This window comes from Hipposideros armiger, unplaced genomic scaffold (assembly GCF_001890085.2).
Source record: "Hipposideros armiger isolate ML-2016 unplaced genomic scaffold, ASM189008v1 scaffold_25, whole genome shotgun sequence".
Lineage (NCBI taxonomy): Eukaryota > Metazoa > Chordata > Mammalia > Chiroptera > Hipposideridae > Hipposideros > Hipposideros armiger.
The window spans coordinates 6165085-6173234 of NW_017731375.1; the positions used below are offsets into that span (position 1 = coordinate 6165085).

Consider the following 8150-nt stretch of genomic DNA (forward strand, 5'->3'; position numbering starts at 1 on the left):
TTCAAAGACAAAACTGGCATCCTGAAGGAGCCTGGCCAAGCATTTCTGTCCCCTAATCCTCCATTCCCTATGCTTACTAAAATCAGATTTCTGTTCTGTGCTCCGAAGTAGAAAAGTAGTCTGGAAGCACAGGCTATGATAGCTGGGTCATTTACTAGCTGCCTGACCTTAAGTTTAACTTAACCCCTCTGAGCCTTAATTTCCCCGTCTGAAAATTGGTATATTACCATTGCATGTGCTTGTAGGGATAACTAAATGAGGCGCTAAGTCCCCCACATAGTACACCTTCAATAATAAAGGGTTGCTTTGCTATTAATAGGATTAGGGAGCTCAAGAAAAACTCAAGCTCAAGAAAACCTCAAGCCCACGTGTTATAAAGGCTTTTTTTAATCTAGGCGCTGCTAGTAGTATTGTTTGTACAGTTGTGTACAGGTCTTCTTTCTCTTAAAGGTGCACGCAATCTGATTGATCCCCGTGTCTGGGGCATACGTGCACAATGAATATTAGTTGAATGAATGAACAAACGTCTGAAGGCAAGGTCAGTATGTCAGTGAATTAAGTTCAGATGGGTACGATATTTACAAAACAGAAAGTCGATACAACCTCCCTTCTAATTTAATGCCCTCTGTTCCCGTAGTCCCTTTCAAGTTTCAGTGAACTTAACCTATACAATGGGCATACGGACACTTCAGGCTCAACCGCGTCGTTGTGCGATCAGACGAAACCCTGGATGTAAAAGCCTCTGTAAACGAACATCCTCTACAACGTGCGTGTGGCTGGACATCAGAGACGGCCCCCGCCCACGCTGCAGTGGCAGGAGCCGAGTCCACGCTCCGCCCCCCTCTTCCTGGTTTTTCCCGGCAACCCGCCCCTCCGGCGTCATGTGATAGGGGTGCCCTGCTGGGCCGGGCTCCTCATTGGCCGGGCTGTAGAACGCTTCGCGATTGGCCCGAGGCCGGCGGGCCCCCGCCTCCCTCCTCCTCCTCGCCGCGGCCCACGTGAGGGGGGCGAGTCACGCGATTTCCGGGAACCCGTCAGGAAGGACATAAACAAAACAAACCCGAGGCAGCATGGAGAGGGGCCGCGGCCCCTGCAGCGGAACCGGACCCAGCCCCTGAGCCACCCCACACCCACAGGTGAGCGCCGCTGCCTGCAGCCCGGAGCTCGCAAGGGCCTGGGCTGGGGAACGAGCCAGGCGGGGGGCGGAGGAGGGCCGCTGGCCTAGGAGGCAGCAGCGCCGGGGCTCTGAGCCGGGCCGGCGCGGGGCGGGGGCCGGGACCAGGGCCGAGTCGGGGGGCGCGCGGGCCGCAGGCTGCCGCCTGCCGGTCACGGGGGCTCCAGGCCCCCTCCCCCACCCCCGGCCCGGGACGGTTATATAAAAGCGCGGGGCGGCGGTAGAGGGGACCCCGGGGCGGGAGGCAGGCTAGGCCAGGGATGGGCAGCACCGGGCGTCCGCCCTGCCGGGCCGCCGGCTCCTTCACCACTGCCTCAGAGCCCGGGGTCGTGGCTGCCGGCAACCGGCCTGTCAGAGAAGCGAGCGGGTGGGAGGGGCCGGGGAAGGGAGGGGAGGCGAGGCTGGCGGGGGAGGAGGAGAGAGAGGGGCGTGTGAGTAAGGGCCGGAGCCACAAAGGTTGGAACCGGGCTGGCAGGAGACTGGGAGGCGCTGGCTGGGGGTGGGGGGGTCCAGGCAGGGGTGTCTCGGGAGTACTTGCTCCCCCTTCCCGTCCCCGCCCCAGCGATAGGCAAGAGGGGCCTCCCTCCCGGGATTTGTTTATATGTCTTCTCAAAGCAGCTTGAAGCTGCTCGGAGGCGGAGCCCTCGACGCGGAGTGGCAGGCCTGCCGTCCAATAGGGTAGGCAGACGGGGGGCAGCCTCGCCAATGGGCTTAGGGGAGGCGGTGCCGCGGGGGTCCCCAATTGGTTAGGCTGTGCCGGGGGTGGGCCGGGTGGGGCGGCCATGTTAGATGGGAGGGGACCGGTGGTGGTGGGTCCCTGAGAGGGGAGGAGACAGGGCGAAGGGCGAGGGAGCCGGGCTGGGGGCGTTTCGGGTGTCCGAAGGAGAGTCCGATCGGATCAGGAAGTAGCTCAGGGGAGCCTCACCCCGACCCGCCGCTCTCCCCACCTGAGCAGAGGAGGCAGGGAAGTACCGAGGGCAGTCCAGCCGCCCCTGGGGGTGGTTCCTGGGACTAGATGGAGCTCAGTCTCTGGATTCTCCCTCTTACTCGGCCCTACACTTCCTGACAAGCTGGGCCGCCAAACCCTGTAATTGCCCTCTAACCCAAGAAAGCAAACCTTTTGCTGTTTCTGAGCGGACTTGAGCCTTAAGACTACCTTATAAAAGGTGTTTGGATAACTAGCGGTCTGAATTTCTGCACCAGGCCTCAGGCAGAGAAGAGGAAGTTCTGCTTTTCTGGATTTTGCACCGAGAAAAACAGGACTAGGAAAGCAGAGAAAGTTAAGGGCTCGTCGGGGTTTCCATTTTTTCATCAAGATACCTTCTAAAGATCAGCCTCCCACCCACACGCCTAGTCTTAATTTGCCCCTCTTCACGTTGGTAGCTCGTGTAAATGAAATTCATGAGAAAATTACTTTAGGTTTGAAGGTTCTTTAGGACTTTGTCTTGCGAATAACCTGCAGGTGAGAAATAGGATCAAGATCGGGCTTCTTTTTAAAAAGCAGAAAATAAGACTTTTGTGTAAATCTTGCTATCTGTGGTAAACTGATTGTCACTTGATTGCACTGTAAATATTTTTTCCAGTTGTCTTTTAATCCAAAATAGTTAGGAGAAACACCACAGAAGAAGGGGGAAATGGTTTGAGTAGTTACAAAATCACTAATTTTACTTTGTTTCTTGATTGTTTTGGCATCCTGTCGGCCTTATTAAATTCTTAGTTTAGCTTTATGTTAACATCAACTTACAACCTGTGACTACATTGGTATTGTCAAAGGTACCAGGCTGTTGATGCATCTTCGGTTAAACACTTAGGGGTAGGAACACGCCTTAGGTATATCATGCAAGGGCTGGTCAAGAGTTGACTGTATTATTTAGGTGTTTGCATTGTCTACTGTTTCGTTAACTGGAGAAAAAGTACTAATTGGTAAATAAATGATTTATCGATTTCTTTATTAATTTGACATGGTTGATTCACAGTTCTGTTAAGAATGATACATAAAAATATAATCCCTGTTTATTTGATAGACTTCAGTACTTAAATATAACTTTAACAGCAAATAAAAATATTCGCTTTTTACCCTCTGTTATTCTAATAATGGCAAATAGATCCAACAGGACTTATTCGGGTATAATTCTTTTATATGACTGATACAGCATCTTTGGGTTTTTTAAGCTAATAAGCATAGAGGAGGCTACATGCATCCAGAAGAAGAGATTTTTGGATGCTCCACTTTGGATCCCATTATCCGTCTGTCAAATCAGGGGAGAAGAAACTTTTACAAAGACTATGTCCTAGTTAGCTTATTTGTTCATCCATTGTGTGTCGGTTCTAGCGTACGGAGTAAAGAAATAACTGGTATGATTCCTGGTGGTGGTTAACTAAGTACAAGTGACAGTAAAAGTACAATGAATTTCTGTGTTGATTCTATTAACGCAGTGTAGTTTTTAAAAGATTAAGAGGACCGATCACTTTTAAAGTTTATTTTTTAGTCAAGATTGACAGTTTTATGACTGAATCAGCAGTTTGTTCCATGTGGGTTTCTACTTGGATGTTTTTTGGGCAGAATTCTTTTTCACCGTATTCAGTTCATTTTCCAGGGTAGATAAACTCTTTGGCTGGACATAAATTTGTCAGACCATTAGTTCTGATGGTTCTAAGGTAGGGGTCAACAGACTTCCTCTCTACCGGGTCAAATGTTAAATGTTTGGCTTTGTGGTCCGAATAGTCTCTGTCACAATGACTCAGCTTTGCAAACTGTAGCAAGAAAGCAGCCATAAACAATATGTTTGGGACTGTATTCTAATAAGACTTTATTTACAAGAGCAGCCTGTGCTTGAAGGCTGTAGTTGGTCAATCCCTGTTTCACGACATCAGTCACTGGATTCCGAGTATTTAGATGTTCATGTATTGCAGAATATATAAATATGCACTTGAACTAATATTTGAGCTCTTGCATAATATGTACATTATTAATGTGCATATATCCTGCCTTGAAGAATTTTTAGAATTAGAGCACATGGCAACCTTGTAGTCTATATTTTTATTTCATTTGCAAATAGATGTTTTCCTGAAAAAACATTTCAAATGAATGTTGGAATATTAAGTCTACTTAAGAAATGCATTCCGATTGAAAAAACTTTGGCTTTCAGGTATGATACCTAAGAACCTTAATATATTCAAGGGTATGGTCCTATTGAGGTTTAAAAGTGCGTTTAGCATATCATTCGTTATAAAACCTCATCAACACACCTAGCTGATATATACATACATATATGTGTATGTGTATGTATTTATACGTGTGTGTGTGTGTGTGTGTGTGTGTGTATGTGTATAATCTCAGACAGTTAATTTGGAAGCCACATTGATTATGCCAGTGCCTGGGATATTATGGTATTACCCAAATAGGGTAGGATCCTTTTTCAAACCAGATCCAAAAAGATACAGGTTGTACCACCACCCCCCACTTGGAAAATGTCAAGTGGTGCTAAGTGCCCACTGAAGCAAAGATGCTATAACCTAAAAATATTACACAGGCAAATCCTTAATTTTCTTCTTTGGTAGCTTTCTTCTTTGTTTTAATGTGATATTTTTCCAGTTTTGTTGACATGGACTGGATTTCAAGTGCAAGCCTGAAAGTTTAAAAAGGAGAATGTATTTTAACCTCCTAAAACTGTATCATCTTGTTTCTAGTTCTGGTTAACTTACTGTTTGGCTTGTTGACTATGGGTAACTCAGTTTATTAATTTATAATGGTCGAGATTAATGATGTTTTCTATCTCACTGAGGGATATTGGGAAATTGTTATTGTATTCTCAAGCTCTTGGACTTTGAATATGCTAATACTTTGGGCTGCTTGGAACCCTCTCTCAAATCTGGATTCCATTTTCTCTTAGCTTATTGCTTCTTAGTGCTAATCTTGTTAGCACTTGCCCTACTTTATAGTATTTCTCTACCCATTTAACAGGTGAGCTCTTTAAAGTCTGAGTCAGCCTCTTATTTCTGTATCCCCAGTGTCTCTGAACACTTTTTAGTGCTTCTGAACTGTTTAAATAAATGATGCTAAAAACTGTTTATCTGGAAGGTAATAAAGTCAGTCTGTAGTTAGTAGAGATGTTGGGCTTTTCTTAGTTAAAAGGGAGGAATTAATCACCATCTGCTCAAATAAAAAGCTGTCATTTAAAAATTGACCCTTTTAAACAAAGTTTATATAGAAGCTATTTTGGTGATGTCGAAAAATCCCTTGAATTCTTTTAACTTTTTTGTCAGATAAATTTCATTGGTTAGCCTTGTTGAATACTCCTTCCAGGAACAAAAAAACCTTGTCCTTTGTCCTTTGGATTTCTCTTTGGCTCTTGATACACTTGGTCTCTGGGTGTTTGGCAAATGTGAGTGGAATCTCATTTCTTAGAGGTTTGGGATCATTGTTCATCTATATAGCAGGGTCCCCTTTGGGGAGGAAGCACTGTAAAATCATTCTTGCTAATGATTTTGATTCAGCACGGTGGGGAGGACTAGACTTAGAGTTTGACGCAGGGGACCGCAGTGGTACTTTGTGGGTGCAGTACCATCTTTCCATCGCCAGCCAAGCCTTGTTTGCTCTTTCAACAGTTCATGACCTTTCTTCCAAAATCTATACTGGAACTCTCTTCCCTAAACAACTTTCTAAACTAGTCACTCTCTGCTTATTCCCAGCAACTCTGATCAGCATGTCATTCAGTTCTTTTAACACCAAACCAGTTTCACACCTTTTGTTACAAAGGCATGTTGTCATTTATCTTTGGATATTGCTGACTTTGATAGTTTCCCATAAAAGTGTCGTGAGCTTGCTGACTTCTTGTCCTGCTCCAGTTTTCTTCAGATTCTGGTTGTACACTTATTTTCTTCGGTAAAATCTTCTGCCTTTGAGAGTTTAAGGTGCTCCTTTTATAGAGGAAGTTCCTTCTTTGACTGCTGCACGCCATTCCTGATGCAATTTGTCTTCTCTATAATGTGTTTGCCATTCACTGAGAAAATTTAAAGCATTACAGAAACCAGACTTCAAAAAAGGTCCTTGATGGTTTGGGGAAGAACTAGGGGTAGGGAGGGTGTACTCTTGTTCAAAAGATTCACTGTGGAACCCCTTCAAACAGCAAGGCTTCTAGTATCCTACTCGTGTTGTATAAGGTGCGGTGGGCTTTACAGTTTTTTGAACTGCTTTTTAGTAATGGTTTTCGTTCTTACTATTGAATCCTATATTGGAGTTGCCCATAGACTAGTAGAGGAGACCGACATTGCAGCTCAACATTATGATAATATTTAGAACAATATGTTCTGAAAATAAGGAAGAGTGACTATTAATTCTGCCTGGGAAAGTTGGAGAAGCTCCACAGAAAAGGTGGCATTTGAACTGGGTTTTGAAGACCAGTGAAGCAAGCATTCTAGTCCAGTCAAGAATGTATAAAAGGTGTACAAAGTGTGTGGGATAGGGTTAGGTATGAGAAGACTTCAGCTAAGGCAGAGTGGGGTGGCGGGAGCAGATGGAAGTGGGGGAGGAGACTGCTTTGGGAGATTTAGGAGAAAACTTTCTTGCTTTCCCCTTGCCCGCTAATTCTTCTGGGCCTGCTGTCAAGTCTCTGGACTCTTTTCTCTGTAGCTCTAACTTTGGTTGGTCTCTTTTCCCCAGTTTTTCATTTTACTTTTAGTCCCTTGTCAAGTTCTGACACACCTCCCTTTCTTCTCTTTTCTAATCTGTTGGTATCAAGGTCCCTTTGGGTGTCGTTTCCCCTTTTTGATTCTTCCTTTTCCTTTTGCTTTATTTCAAAACAAAACAAAACTTCTTTCACACTATATGCTTATTTTGCATTTGAACTGCAATACATGTCTGAGTTGATTCCCTTTTGGGAAATCTTGTAAGATCAACTTGTCTTTGATACCTATCCAAGTACTAGTTATCCATGTCTATTCATCTCTTTCCTTTTATGAAGCATTTTCCCTTGTATTCAGGGATGCTACTTCTCATAGTCTACAGTGCAGAATATGACTACTTATATGCTGTGTTTTCTACTTCATTTGCACCTTAAAATGGTTCTGTGATGAGATCCAATTCAAATCTCACCTTTTCCCGAAGCTTTCCCAAACTTTCCAAGGTAGAAAGAAATGGTAACACTCTTCTCAGTGGTTTTATACAATAGAATTTTCTAAAACACTTCTTTTTAAAAGCAGTTTTATTGAGGTATAATTTACATAAAATAAAATGTTCCCAGTTTTTAGTTGTGACAAACGTATGCAGTCAGCTGACCACCTCTGCAGTCACGACATGGAGCGTTCCCATTGCTGCGAAGTGTCCTCATGCGCCTCTGCACCCCTGGCCCCAAGCTTTCACATTTTACTCTCTGTCCCGATGGTTTTGTCTTTTCTGGAATTTCATATAAATGCAGTCATAGGATGCGTTGTCTTTTGAGTCTGGCTGCTTTTACTTAACGTAATGCTTTCGAGATTTATTCATGTGTTTTTGAGTAACAGTGGAGTACTTGTGATTGTATGGATGTACCACAATTTGTCCATTTACCAGTCAATGGATATTTGGGTTGCTTCCAGATTTTAGACTGTTGTGAACAAAACTGCTGTAAACTTCATGTACAGGTCTTTTAAGTACCTCTTTTAACATTAACTACCTTTTATTTGGAGGTTAAGTTGCAGAATGGTTAAGAGTGAAAGTCCTGGAGTTAGCTATATTCACAAACAGGATTTTTGCTAGCTCTGTGGTTTTGAGAATCTCTAAGCTTAGATTCCCCATCTATAAATGGGGTTGGCTGGCGATTGGAGCAAGCTGGAGAGCAGAGTTTAAAGGGATAACTCGGACTTCAGTTGAAGTGATTTTGTCGGGAATATGTGCCCAGTGTTGTCAGGTCTAATTTTTTTTCCCTCTAAGAGAGTGGCATTTGATAACAGGATTAAGAAATTTTATATGAAATTTCCAATTTAAGTGCTGGCAATT

At 44.3% G+C, this 8150-nt stretch overlaps 1 protein-coding gene across 2 annotated transcripts in view; it reads left to right on the plus strand.

The window, feature by feature from the left end:
- Positions 1–1012: 1012 nt before the first annotated feature.
- Positions 1013–8150, plus strand: part of CREBRF (CREB3 regulatory factor) — a 53702-nt gene continuing 46564 nt past the window's right edge. Inside the window, exon 1 of one of the 2 annotated variants that reach the window (XM_019635970.1) lies at positions 1013–1136. The gene's annotated coding sequence lies outside the window, so the exon portion shown is untranslated. Of the gene's footprint in view, positions 1137–2028; positions 2637–8150 lie in introns of those variants that run through there. The other variant, XM_019635971.1, reaches the window with a different exon arrangement.